The sequence below is a fragment of the Strix uralensis genome, chromosome 5, assembly GCF_047716275.1.
Source record: "Strix uralensis isolate ZFMK-TIS-50842 chromosome 5, bStrUra1, whole genome shotgun sequence".
In the NCBI taxonomy this organism is placed as follows: Eukaryota; Metazoa; Chordata; class Aves; order Strigiformes; family Strigidae; genus Strix; species Strix uralensis.
Window position 1 is genome coordinate 83,787,879 of NC_133976.1, and position 14,646 is coordinate 83,802,524.

Consider the following 14,646-nt stretch of genomic DNA (forward strand, 5'->3'; position numbering starts at 1 on the left):
TTAAGAATATAGCTTGATGTCAAAAGGCTTACACATAAACAGTCTCCTTCTACTCATAGTACCCAAGTGGGAAATGGAGTGAATCCACTTTGTCTCAATTGTAATTTTTTGGGTTTGGTGAAGATGCAAGGTATGCTCTGGGATTGTCCAAAACAAATTACTCTGTATCCACCCTTAGACACTGGAGCAAGAGCTGCCTGGACTATGAGTACCACTTCTGTGTGTTCTCCATCAGAGGAGTCCTCACTCCTACTGCACATAGAAGGCAGAAGACACCCCCAGTGGCACCAAGCTCCTTAGAGTATCACAGTTACTCTGCTCACTCTTTCATGTTTCCTCTCTCCTCAATGCTTGAGCTCAGACCTGCACTTTGACTAAGTACTTTATTGGGAATTGCTTTGCCTTAACCTTCCTCATTTCCAGACTGTAAATATAATTTTTGGGTGTCTGCTCAATATTTCTATAATCTCACACTTCCAACCATTTCTTTTAAACAATAATTCTAAATAAAATAAAAAATACAGACCCAAGGAGGTGGAAATAAAGAGAAATCCAACCTCCTACACCACTAATTCCTGTTCTTTTCTAGCTTCGTACTTCATAAGATCTCTCTCATGTATGGACTCTGTGTTCTGTCTTGAGTTCTGTCCACTCTAAGTCTAAATATGGCATATTTATTTGCTTGAATTTTGTCATGCTTATATTTTTGGTAATATTTTTAAATTTCATTTTTATCGTTTTGCAGCCCCTAGTTCTGGAATGTCCTTTAGAACTATTTCTGTGTGAAGGACTGCTGGACTGTGCTGTTCTCTCATATCACAAGCCTCTAGCACACATAGCTACTCCAAAAATCAATAAAACAAATAAACAAGATGAAAGAGTTTTCGCTATCATAACTGTTAATTAGCATGATTCACCTTGTTTGATGTTCTATAGTTTTAATCTGTGATGATTTATATGCATTCCTATACTTTATATATTCAAGACAGGGACGTTTATGAGTTTGTGCCATCTTGTACTTTTAAATAAAAAGACATCAATTCATAAACTTCCATATTTCAAATGTTAAAATACCTTCATTAAAAAAAATACACAGAAGGATATCTTTAAAAAATAGAAGCATTTTAATTATCCAGTATGGTCCTCTATAATTAGCCCTACAGGTAGTGGGAAGATTAAAAGGAAGACATTAAATCTAAGTCAGTTTCAGTAATTTGCTGTGTGAACATGTATGTTATATCCACGGAATCACAAATTGTCCAAACTTTTTGAGTTAATGATGAGGTGGAATTATTCAGCATCATGAGTCATAACTGAACTATTTCTGTGTCCTTGCTCAGGTACTGTGTGGTGTGCACCACTGGAGGAAGGAGCTTTAAATTTCTCTTGGAGGGGTAAGCTTAAATAACCGGGAAAGATGAACTGGATAAGTCACAGTGGAGAGATACTAGAGAGTATCAGGAATAACAAGCCCCTCAGAGAAGAAATAACAGAGAAGGGTTTGTCTGGCCTAGTAAAACAAAGCAGAGAGGGATTGTAATTACTGACTAGAAATATGAAAGGAGCTAGAAGGCCTGTAGGGGAAGAAGAGGTATCTGAGCAAAGACACTGAAAATTAAATTAATTTTAAGAGGCACTGAGGACACTGAAGCTACATCGTTAAAGCATACTTTTAATCATTCAAGCACTTTAGTTTTTAACGCTGCTTCCAGTAAAGAAAAGTAGCTATGAAAAGTGAATTATTTTTGAGCTGGACCATGTTCAATTTATGTATAGCATTACATGTAACAGAGTTGCTTGCAACAGCAGAGGTCTGGGCTGTTGGGCCAACATTTCTATAGACTCAGGTGTCCTAAAAGCTCATAGCTAATGATGAGAAAAGATGGGGAGTTGAGTGAAGAAGCACCTGAGGAGTCAGATCAGATGCTAACAGACAGCTCCTTCTCTCTTGTACTCAAGTGTTTGAGTACAAGACCTTTTCGTAGATGACTGCTGTGAAAAAAAGGAGGAAAAACATCCCTCAATCAGCCTGGTAATCACAAATTAAGACCAAGAGCACCAATAGCAGCACCTTAGTATTCTGCTCTAAAAATATCACAGTATGTCACTGCTATTTTCCAGTATCTTCAGTGCTGCATTCATGGCGAAACAATGTTTGTTTATTTATTACCGGCCAGTTCTTCTGTGTATCAACTCTGAGTGTGCATATGGTCAAGAGGAGAAAGATCCTAGAGTTTGAGTAACCACTAGGAAAAGAAAGACCAAATTATCAAGCAAGGAGGTGCCAACTACTCGCCTAGGATACTGGCACATTCCAGGAGTTATCTTGTAATAAGTACTGAGTCTAGAAAGATGATTTCTCATGGGAAAGGAGTTGCCTGCAAAGAAATGTTGGCAATAACAGCTGAGGCATCTGTCAAATCATTTCCAAAAAGAAGGAGAAAAGGCACACAAAGATTGTAAGTCTATTGATTCCAGGGAAAAACAAAGATGAGGAGAAAAAATGGACACTAACACATTTTGTTAATGCTCTAAGAAGTTATATTATTGTTTTTGATAACCTAAGGAAATGAAATGCAATAATATGTGTTAAGAGTTCCTGAATCTGGTAGCCCAACAAAAGCAAGGCTGTCACAATTCCATGTGTCCAAGTCCAGCCAGTAGTAAGGCTGAGCAAGTATTCCCATTAGGCACACATGCATACGTATGCACGCTATACATATACATGCACATATACACATATATATTGATGTCTGGCCACACAGATCAACACAGACAGCATCCATGCAAGTGCAAACAGCACCAATGGCCTCATCAACTCAACAACTTAACAGAGATGTACTCGGAATTCAATACAGTAAAGAGCAAACAGCCCAGGAGATTCCTGGAGTGTGTGGAAGATAACTTCTTGACACAACTGGTGAGTGAGCCAACTAGGGAAGGTGCCCCACTGGACCCGTTGTTTGTGAACAGAGAAGGGGTTGTGGGTGATGTGGTGGTTGGAGGTCATCTTGGGCATAGCAATCATGAAAGGATAAGAGTTTTCACTTCTTGGAGCAGTAAGGATAGGGGTTAACAGAACTGCTACCTTGGATTTCCACAGGGCAGACTTTGGCCTGTTTAAGGGGCTCATTGACAGAGTCCCTTGGGAGGCAGTCCTGAAGGGCAAAGGAGTCCAGGAAGGCTGAACATTCTTCAAGAAGGAACTCTTAAAGATGCAGAGGCAGGCCATACCCACGTGCAGAAAAGACGAGCAGCAGGGGAAGAAAAGTGGCCTGGCTAAACAAAGAACTTTGGCTGGAACTCAGGAAAAAAAGGAAGGTTTATGAACTTTGGAGGAAGGGGCAGGCAACTCAGGAAGACTACAAGGATATTGTGAGGTTATGCAGGGAGAAAATTAGAAGAGCCAAAGCCCAACTAGAACTTAATCTGGAAACTGCAGTAAAAGACAGTAAAAAATATTTCTATAAATACTTTAACAACAATAGGAGGGCAGAGAATCCCCATCCTTTATTGGATGTGGAGGGAAACATAGTGACAAAGGATGAGGAAAAGGTTGAGGTACTTAATGACAGCTGAATATGAGTCAGCAGTGTGCCCAGGTGGCCAAGAAGGCCAATAGCATCCTGGCTTATATCAGAAATACAGTGGTCAGCAGGACTAGGGAAGTGATTGTCCCTCTGTTCTTGACACTGGTGAGGCTGCAACTCAAATACTGTGTTCGGTTTTGGGCCCCTCACTACAAGAAATACATTGAGGTGCTGGAGCACCTCCAAAGAAGGACAACAAAGCTGGTGAACGGTCTAGAGCACAAGTCTTATGAGGAGCAGCTGAGGGAACTGGGTTGTTTAGTCTGGAGAAAAAGAAGCTGAGGGGAGACCTTATCACTTTCTACAACTACCTGACAGGAGGTTGTAGCGAGGCGAGTGTCGGTCTCTTCTCCCAGGTAACGAGTGATAGGATGAGAGGAAATGGCCTCAGGTTGCACCAGGGGAGGTTTAGATTGGATATTAGGAAAAATTTCTTCACTGAAAGGGTTATCAAGTGCTGGAACAGGCTGCCCAATGAAGTGGTTGAGTCACCACCCCTGGAGGTATTTAAAAGTCATGTAGGCATGGTGCTTAGGGACATGGTTTAGTGGTGGGCTTGGCTGTGTTAATGGTTGGACTTGATGATCTTAAAGCCTTTTTCCAACCTAAATGATTTTATGATCCTGTTCCCCTCTCTGGCTGATCAGGATGAAAGCCTATTAGTGGAAAATATATACGTGTATCCCTATGGTAATTGAACCTAGACAGTCTATCCTGTAGCTGGTCTCTGGATCCCCAGATTTTCCCACTTACTAGCACCTGGGCAAACAAAGTACTAAGACCTGCAACCCCGCTTCAGCTGTTGGTACTCTGACCTACACACACACACACACACACACACACACACATATACGCAGGCACACTACACATCTCTCCAGTAACTGGCCTCAGACAATCTTTGTTACCCAGTAGCTGGCTCTTGGATCCCCTTTTCCTCCAGCTGCATCATGTACAGACACACATGCAACAAGTTAGCTCTGCTAGCTTGTCCAGACCTAGTAGCTGGCCTCCCAGGAGCTGTCTCTCAGACAGTATCCTGTCACTCCAATAACTGTTCTGACATACACACCCACAATATAGGCACACTCTTCACTTTCTCCAGTTACCAGCACCAGAGACAAATGGGACCCCATGTCTCATGGTGACCTCCCCAGTGGCTGGCACTTAGGCCTCCATACACACACATGCACACAGAATAGAGATCCCTTTCCTCAAGAAAATAGTCAGGAACAGACTTGACTAAGAAGACAGGACAGAGTGTGGTGACCAAGAACAGGGCATGGCCAGACAAGTGTACTGGCCAGCAACCTGTTTACATGTGACACCTGCTTTTATAATCTTTTCTATCTGTCTTCCCACACTAATTTCCAAAGATCCAAAATGATCTTGATCCCTCCTTTTCCCAGAACTTGTTTTCTCCTCATGATAAAAATGTTCTTACTGGCATCCCATGATGTGTCCCATATCCCTTTAATCCCCTCAGTCTGTAAGGTGTCCAGGAAGAACACCTCCCATTGACACATCTGGTGGGTCTCACATCCAGACGATGGGGACAGTTGTCCCCCTGCAACACCCCTGGGTCAGGGTGGACCATTGGTTCTGTTCAGGTTTTGGGGGTTCTCCAGACATTAGTGTTCTTCTGTGGCCTGCATATCTGTGAGTCTTTGTCTGTGTGCATCTGCTTTTCCCTTCTGCCTTTTCTGCTTCCCTTCCAAACACAAATCTTTTAAATTCAAAGATTAAATCTCACTATATTTTTTCAGAGAACCAGAGATTTCAAAAATGCCAAGGCCTGAAACACTGTGTAAAAATGAGGTGTTGGACAGCAGAAAGAGACCCTATTAGGCCTTCACTCAGGGGAAAGATGGAGCATGACTCCAGTCTTTCTTAGCTACAAGAAAATCCACACCAGGGATCAAGTTTAAGATATAAACCTATGGGAAAATGGACTGTGTTAACTTCACTATAAATAGAATGAATTTGAGCAACAGTTAGAGGCTCCTTGACAGATTGGAACATTTTGTGCTGTGAAGTTAGGAGCTCTGGAACCAATATTGCCATAGTAAGAAGCTTTTTTCCTTGCAACTAAAAATAAGAAACATGAACGTAGATAATATGATGAATAGCACACTGACTGGGAACCTCATTGCTTGGGAAGCCTGTGATTACAGCAAGAAAAGAACAAAAGCTGTAACTGGAAATGGGATAAAATAAATGTGTGTGTGTGTGTAATAATAATAAAGTAAATCTAGATAGATCTAGTAAAAATATTGAACACTGAAAAGAGAATTAGTAACTTAGTCTGATAACAAGCTGCATGTGGGCTTCAATGTCACATGATAATAGACCAAATAGCATGTCTTACTTTATTTGAATTCACATAAAGCAGGTATTGCTTTTAAAATGTATATTCTGAGATAGTCAGCCTAATACTTCAGAGTCTCTCTTTCAGTTTGTGTAAAGTTATGCCTCTGTGTATTTCTGTATTCATTGATACGTATTAAAATGTACTGGTTTAATTTTTGTGCTATCTATGCATTTTCTAATTTGTTCCATTCACACTGTTTGGAAAGATTGAAGGGACTAGTACAGAATGGCAATATACTGGGTTCTTGTTAAGCTATGATTTTCCCCGAAGAAGCAAGATTTGCCACAGCAAGCAGGATTACAGTAACAGAGGCATTTAGAATTGAATTCAGGAAGGGTGTGTACAGGTATGCTTTTATGATTTTAATTTCAATGGGACAAGTTCATGTGCAGGATTATATTGGATTCAAAACAGTACTTGCATATCCTCATATTTCAGTGTTACAAAACCCCCGCAGATCATTTCCTACCACACAGCTCTGATAAAAACAGCTAAATATGGTTGGAATGTAACAGATGAAAAGAGTTGTTTTTAAAGGCTGCTTGCTATAGGTTAAGTGGCAGAACAGCAGTTTTTCATTTATTCCTTTGTAGATCTGCAGTGAAGAATTCCAGGGAAGGATATAGATTTAGCAACAAACAGATGAAGTGGTTGGGACGTCTTGGTCTAATGATATTTTGCATTATTTTTGTTTAAAATGGAGGAGTTTATGCCAGATCCTTATCCAAACATTTATTCATTTAAGCAGTTTCCACAGTAATTGACCATTGCAAACACCCAGAGTCTTATAGGGCTGGCATAATGGGCCTGCTCTTTATTTACAAAAATAAATCACAATTTAAATGTCACTTTGCAGTTCCATGCAGGGAACTGATAGCCAGCTGGAGAATGTTAACAATATGGTAGTTTACTTTTTTTTTTTTTTTTTTTTCATATAGTGGCCATGAAATTTGTTTTCAAGGCTGACCAAAACCCCAAGACAACATAACAGCATCAAGACGGGTGAGCACAAGCCAATACTTTGGGTCCTCATTGTTGGAAGATGGCTTTTGGTGAACTGTACATCACAGAACTCTTCAAATTGCATACACACATACACAGATGCTATATAGGTGCATATCTTTCCAATGTAAGGTTATTTCCTGCTGTTAAATTCCTGAAGCTATATGAGCATCTTCCCCAAAGCTGGCAACAGGCACCAGCTAGAGCTGCCTGGAAGACAAGGATTTCCATTTCTATTCACATCTTAGAAGCTTCAGCGTTTGTTTTGTCCTGCTGATTTTGGAAGAAAAAGCACATTGGAATAAAAATTGCACTGGAAAAAAGTCTTCCCCTCTTAGGAGAAATAAGAAAGACCAGCCCTATCATTTCAATACGTATTGAGGGACAGACAGCACAACTATGCCATTGAGGGACATTAAGGTTCAGACCCCTGCTTTGTCTCCTTTGGCCACCTGGATCACTGTTGCTGCCTCTGGGGTACAAAATCACCCTGTTGTCCTCATTAATAGACTTTAAATTATTTATATACTAGCAAAACTAATGCCAACCAAAACAAACAGCCTTTGCTGAATCCGTGAACCCTACATTTGTGCATGTAAAATAAGACAAACTTATCCAGTGTACTAAAAGCTAGTAAAAAAAAAATAGCTCTTTCGCACCAGGATGAACTTTTCAACAACAGATAAATTTCAACCCCCATTATTGACAGAATATTTTTCAATTAATAATAGTTCTATTTCTGAGCTGACAGAGATGATTTTGTAAGGAAGCACATCTTTCAAATGTGCATCTGGAAAACAGACTTTTGTTATTCTATTAGATACTAAAGCACACTGACCTGATATAGATACTGGTTTTACAGCTCATTACAATCTTGTCACCCACATGGTGAGCTCTCTCTATGTCAGATACATAGCAAAATAACCCTCTCCTCCAAAGAATTTAACTATTCTTTTTCATCTCATTTCAAATAAATTATCAGTCCGAATGGAATAATTTAAAATTATTTTAAAATCTATGTTTAGCTTTAAGTTTCATGCTTTGACAGACCTAGTTGTATGAATTTTTCTTCAGTAGCTTGTTTCTCTTTTCCAGCTACGTCTGATGGACTAAGAAGGTACTATATTTCCCTATTTCATTTGCTTTTGTTTCTCCACAGAGTATTAGTTACAACATTCCTACTATTCTTCAATTTGTGTTCTTCAAGTTTAATTTCAATTTTTGTTTGTTAGCCATGAAGGTGAAATCTAAGTGTTTGAAGCAGATTATGCTGTATCATCCTCCTGAAAGGGTCTTGCAAAGCTTTTCCATTGCTGTTAGTAGTTGCTGTTACATTTAAGATAACAGAAAATGCCAGGTAACCTGTCTTCTATGTAATTCTTGTGTACTTGGCTAGCTAAAATGGTCCAAAAAATCAAATTAAAGCCATCTGCCCATTCTGCTGCTGCTCCAAAGATACTGTTCTCAGCTGTGCTTCTCCTCTCAGTGCATGTGACATGCTATTGCTCAGAAGGCATCCAGTCAACACCCTGTTTTGACACTTACAGAGACAAAGGGACATCTGCAAGACAGGCTGGAAATAGTAGGTCTGTGGATTTTAGAGAGGTGAATGAGAAGGGATGCACCAGAAAGGGCTGGCATAAGGAATGCAAAGGGTGTAGTTTTGTTAATTTTGACCTATAATTCAGGAGCAGAAGGAAAGCAGTAAAATTAAAAGTCAGAAATTTAAAACTGATAAAAAGGAAGGGATATTTATTCCAAAGACCAATTCAGCTGCCTTTTAACTACCTATTTTTCACAGCTAAAAGGAGTAAAAAACAGTAACAGAACACTACATTCTTTTCATGTTAGAAAGTGTAACTGAATGTACCCCAGAAGCAGCTATCTTGAGTAAAAATATATCAGACTTATAAAGCTTCTTTAAAGATTACTAAAGCTTATTAAGCCAGTTATTAATAGAATCATTCAATTTTTAAAATTATAATGAATATGTATTTAAAAATAGATATTGCACAGTTTATCATTATTATGAAGGGATAACGCTAAATCTAATATAACCTTTAAAGTCACTTGTTTCTGGACATAAAATGTTCAGAATAATGAACAGTCAGGATAAAAATCAGTCAAGATAATGATGGGTTGCATGCACTTATGTGCATGTAAGTGGAAGTACTGTGTGTGAGGAAACAGAGGATTAGGCCCCATTCACTTTAAAAATATTTTAAAAGATTAAAAATTATTATTTTAAACAATGATAGAAAAGTTACTTTCTAGTGTAATTGAGATAAAAAAGTAGGCTGCCATGGAACAGAGATTAAAAAGTAGGCTGTCATTAGACCTCTAAGAGGTCATCCTGTCTATTCTCCTACCCTAGGCAGGGTTACATATAAGCAAACTTGAGTCTCATAACTCACCTGGCAAATGTTTGTCTAAATTGCTCTTTAAATCTCCAGTGAAAGACTCCATAGCTTCCTGAAACAAGCTAATCCGGCACTTCACTATCTTGACATTAAAAAGCTTCTTTTGCTAATGCCCACCCTAATTCTGTTGAGGCAATTCAAACACATCATGTTTTGTCCTGTTCATAGTGGCTATTATCACGTCTCTCCACATTCTTCCCTTCCCTAGACTAAACAAACCCAACTCTTTCAATCTTTTCTCACAAGTCATGTTTTCTGGACCTCGAATAATTCTTGTTGATCACCTCTGAATTCTTGCCAATTGGTACAGACATTTCTCGAACTGTTATCTGCCCTTAGCTGGACACAGTACCCTAGACAAGACTTTATTCATATGGCAAAATATTGCTTCCCATACCTTATATAGCACACCCCCACTTATACATTACAAGGATTCTTTTTTTTGCAGCAGGATAAATCTGCTGACTCGCATTCAAACTCCCTTTTGTTGGTCTGCCACCTACTCAGATTTTCCACACCTTGTATTTGTCCTCTTGACTGTTCCTATCAAGGTACAGCACTTATTTATCCTCATATTTTTCTTCTTATTGGGGCATTTCTTTGAACACTTGAATTGAAAAAAAAGAGCAATTTCTGAGTTCAAAAGATGAGATGCTTCATCCAAAAAAGGAATTGTACGTAGGTTAATAACGATGAAAACACAGGTAAAAAAAAGTTGCCATATAGAATTAGATGCATTTTCACTACTCCACATTTATCATTAACACAGTCTCTAATCTCTTATTATAAATGGTGACAGTAAAGTGACCTCTGGTACAAATTGCTTCATTTGAGTTGCAAATGCAATTGCAACAATTGCAATTGCATTGCAACATTTGAGTTTCGACTTAATAAAAGGAATCAATAACTTCTTACTTGTTATTTGTAAATAAAAAGAAAAAAATATGTGATCATTAACCAAATGAATGAATGGAAGGACTTCAGAGAAAGGTGAACAAATGTGTGGGTTTTGCAGGCTTGCCTAGAAAATTCAGGAAAACAACTGCATTTTTTTTCACTTCCTGTTGACTTTTTGGAATAAATGTTTTCATTCTCTTCAAATGAAAGAATAAGTCTGTATCTACCAAGATTTACTTCAGTCACAAGTCTTTCCTAGGAACATGAGCCATTCCATGATCAGCAGAATGCCTGAAGCCTGATTCCCTTGAGCTCCAGGTTTTGTAGTTGAACTCTCCTCTGAACAACAAATTCTGGCCAAAGCTTTTTTCATGACTAGAGCATTAACATTGCCCTGCTCCTCTGTTGCCACTCTGATTTCTGATTATACTTGAGCTTCTGCTCCAGGTTTTCTCTCAGTAAAGACTGCTTTGGACCTTCTTCTGTCCCAGACACTAATTTATTGAGATTTGCAGTTCAGTGTCTCTGAAAACTGAAGATATCTGTCAGATCTAGCTGAAAATGGAAAAGGGTTTCAAGATTATGAAAATAGAGGACAATAACAGACATCAAAACTGGTTGTTAACACCAATCTGATTTCCATAGGCAATCAAGCTAGAAAGCCTGCTGCTGTCTAAGCACTATCACATGTCTTTCTACAAAATACAAACTGCTTTGTCCAGGCTTTCAAGAAATAAATGGGACCAAAAAGAAGGTCTTGCTGTAAAAGAAACTGTCTGAGGATCTGGGTGTGAGACGAAACCAAGGAAAAGGCTCCTGTTGGCCAGAGAGAGTTTGGATAAAACTCATATGAACAGTGAGACAAGGGGCAAAATGAAAACTGAAATTTCATGCTTAATTGCAGCTGGCATCAGTGAAATCCCCCTCCTAATTCACTCTGCAGCAACAGCAAAGACATTATAATGACAGTATGATTTAAATACCAGTGATAATAACACAGGAGAACAGACACATTAGAATTTGAGCTGGACAAAGCTTTTAGATATTCCATTTTAAATAATTTTTACATTTCTGTCACTTTCCCCTCTTCATTTAGAGATATTGGTAACTCTCAGGTGTCAAAAGTAAACTGTGAAAAAAATGAGGAAAATGTTATGAAAATTTGTGAGATCTCAGCCTAAATGTTTTCTGTGGTCATGTATCTGAAAAGTGAAACAATAGCCTGCTTGTCAGTTTTCAGTTATGATGTATTTTCTTTTTCAAAAAGTAAACAAAATCCAGTCCTCCTCTCCTCCCTTACAAACCAAAGAACTGACGGGGTCACAATCACATATATTTCCACTTAAACATTTATTTCTGAGGAAAAGGATTTTTAAAAGAGAGAGAAAGGAAACAAACTAGCAAAAGTATCTCTGATCTGTTTTGAACTTGATCATTAAATTGATAATTTTTCCTACCTTCTTGCTTTTCCAAGGTCCCTTCTGTCTTTCCTTCGGAAATTCCTTGCATTGTTTCAACAGCAGTTCCTAGTTCATTAATTCAGGCTTAGGCATCCAGTTCTTTTAAAATGGGGTTCCCTCAATCATTTTCTGGTCATGCAAGTAACCTTCTTCTCAAATAGTATTTTTTTTTTCTCTCAAAAGCAAATCCACCAGTATTATATTTCCCTATCAGAGAACAAATATATGAATTACAAATTCTTCCTTCTTCCCTCCCCACAACAGCCCATTGATTTCATGCACACTTTCCCAGAAAATCCAGCAGCTTCACATTCTCCCTGCCCCCAAATCCTTCAGGTTTCCCATTCCCACAGTCTACTCCAGCCCTTCTGAATGCACCCTGCTTCTTATTCCCAAGGACTCAATAAACAGCCCAGAAGCGGGGTGTCTTCTCTGGCAGCTCTTCCATATAACAGCACCAGCATGACAGTGGCAGCAGATGGGCTGCCTTGAAGCCTCTGCTAACAGCACGACGTGACAAACCAGTCTTCCTGTGGGGCTCTAATTTTTGGCTGGTTGGCAGGCTAGGAAGTGGGAGAATACGACCTCTCTCACTTCTGTACATAAGGCAGGAAACAAAAGCCTTTCCCTCCCTCACTGATTTCAGAGAGAGACAGGCTTAAGACCTTCACATTGTGCAGACAACATAGACTGCCCCATTCTCCTTTACTGAGCTGGAGAAGGTAAATACTTCCCACTGCTACATCACCTGCCTTCCCATGGCATGCTGGAAAGGTGATTCCTGCTGTATACACCTGCCTCTCTTGCTTCCAAACCACAGAAGAAGGACAGATTGCTGTTCCCTTGCCCCAGCAATGGACAAAGTATAGTGTGTGTGTGTGTGTGTATGTGTGTGTGTGTGTGTGTGTGTGTGTGTGGAGGGTGAAGCTCCTCAAACCTTTTGGAGATACTGTTTGAAAATAATAGTAACTTCTGTGATGATACAGCAACTGTAAGTAATTAGTGATTTTCCAGGTATTCTATCTCTTTAGCTTGTTTGCTTATTGGATTTATTAGGTTCAGCCCTCTAAACACGAGTGTTTTCATTACTGATGTTATTATATGGAAATCAGTCCGAGCAAGTTCACCCAAATCAAAGAGCATAGATGTTAGGAAATTTGACTGCAAAAATCAAGGTTATTATAACGAAAGAGAAGTTTTTTCATTTACCCACATGGCAGAAACAAGATGAAGATCATTATTTGCAGTGTTACTTTAGGAAACAACTCCCAAAAGTTGTCCTTTAATATCTTTTAAAATTAATTAAATTACTTCTTATTTGATCATCCAAATATGGCATATGGAACTCCATAATAAAACCCAGGCTGCTGTATTCTGTTAATAAACCTAACTTAATTAACATTTTCATCACAGTAACACTAAATACTTACAACATGAAAAATTATTTTACTTGGAGTAATACCCTAAAATAAAAATAACTGATTTCTCACAATAGCTGATCTATTACAACTATTAACTTGCCCTCTTCTTTCTCTGCTTTGGAAACACACTCCAGTTCTGATAAACTGACAGACCATAAAATAGTTACAAACTAATCCTTGCGGACTGAAAACTCCTGAGATTTCTTGTTTCCCTCGCCCTTGGCAAGAATTAAAGGCTTCCTCTTTCACACGGCAAGTCTCCTTTTCCCACATATTTGCTGTCAGATCTGCGTTTCACTAGGCCTTTTACCTTACAAATCCAAATTCTGGGGTATTTTTTTGACTGAAATCCATATGTACAGGCAATAGGAGTAGTAAAAATACACATACTCTTCCTCCTCCTGACCTCCTCTTTCAAGGCACTTGGCTCTCCAATGTCCACAGGTAGTTGGTTCCTTTCCTTGCAGCCAGTACCATACAGAAGAGAACTAACAGCCTTATGTTTATAAGTTCATATGTACCTTGCATATGTATAGGAAAAACACTGTGATTCCTGTCAGATTGCTCATCTGTGTCACCTCTTCCTCCACGGACCATTTATCTCAATTGCTTCCTTGCTGCTATCCCAAGGGAAAACAAACAGCGAAGAGGAGGAGGCAGCACAGATGTGGAAAAATGTGGGGTGGGAGGTGTTCTGCTTCGATGGAGGAAATACAGGAAAACCAGCATTATTCCTAGTTTTACGTTACTTCATAGCTGATAGAAACCCCCTTGGTTCCTCAGTTGACACCTTCTTGCATCAGTGAGGCTTAAAACTGTAACAGTCCACCTTCCACATGAAATCCATCTGCAAACATTAGTGTTTCTGCATGAACATAGCTCAACACTTTACTTATAATAGTTCCCATCCTTTTCACTTGGAAAAATATGCTCATGTGTTACCACTCCCACAGCACATTCATAATTCTCCAACTGCAACCTTTAAGAATCCGATTACATACAGATCTATATAGCTGCATTATATGTAGATTCAAAACTCCTCTATAAAATTGATCACAGTGTTTGTAATGGGCTTGCAACAGTTTCTGTCAAATTAGTCATATACTGACCTTTATGGTGTGAAATGTACAGTAATTATTTGTTCCATTGCCCATCACTCTTATCTTTGGTGAGATGAAGCTGGATAGAAGTAGGAAGCTTGCACCTTCTGCAGCTAACCTACAGAGAGAAAGAAGAGTCCTTCCAAAGCAGTTCTATGAATGGGAGTCTGTACAGATGTCAGAAGGGGTGTCAAAGTGACACTTCAGGTAGGAAATGTTACCCTAGCTGACACTAAATGCCAGTCCTAGTGTGGAACCAGCCTTGCCTTGAGACTTTTTTCCAGGCTGCTACTCACCTCTTCAGTAATACTTTTGAAGAAGCTTGACCTGATGTTGAGACTGCACTTCTTTCAGAACGGGCCGTCACGTCCAAACTCACAGTGGATTT

General features: G+C 39.1%; 1 long non-coding RNA gene across 1 annotated transcript in view; it reads right to left on the reverse strand.

The window, feature by feature from the left end:
* LOC141943848 (uncharacterized) overlaps positions 1-12,193 on the reverse strand; it is a 31,687-nt gene extending 19,494 nt beyond the window's left edge. The window contains exons 1-2 of the long non-coding RNA XR_012629073.1: positions 12,116-12,193; positions 11,735-11,944 (exon numbers count right to left, since the gene is read on the reverse strand). This is a non-coding gene — a long non-coding RNA (uncharacterized LOC141943848). The remainder of the gene's footprint in view (positions 1-11,734; positions 11,945-12,115) is intronic.
* Positions 12,194-14,646: the final 2,453 nt, after the last annotated feature.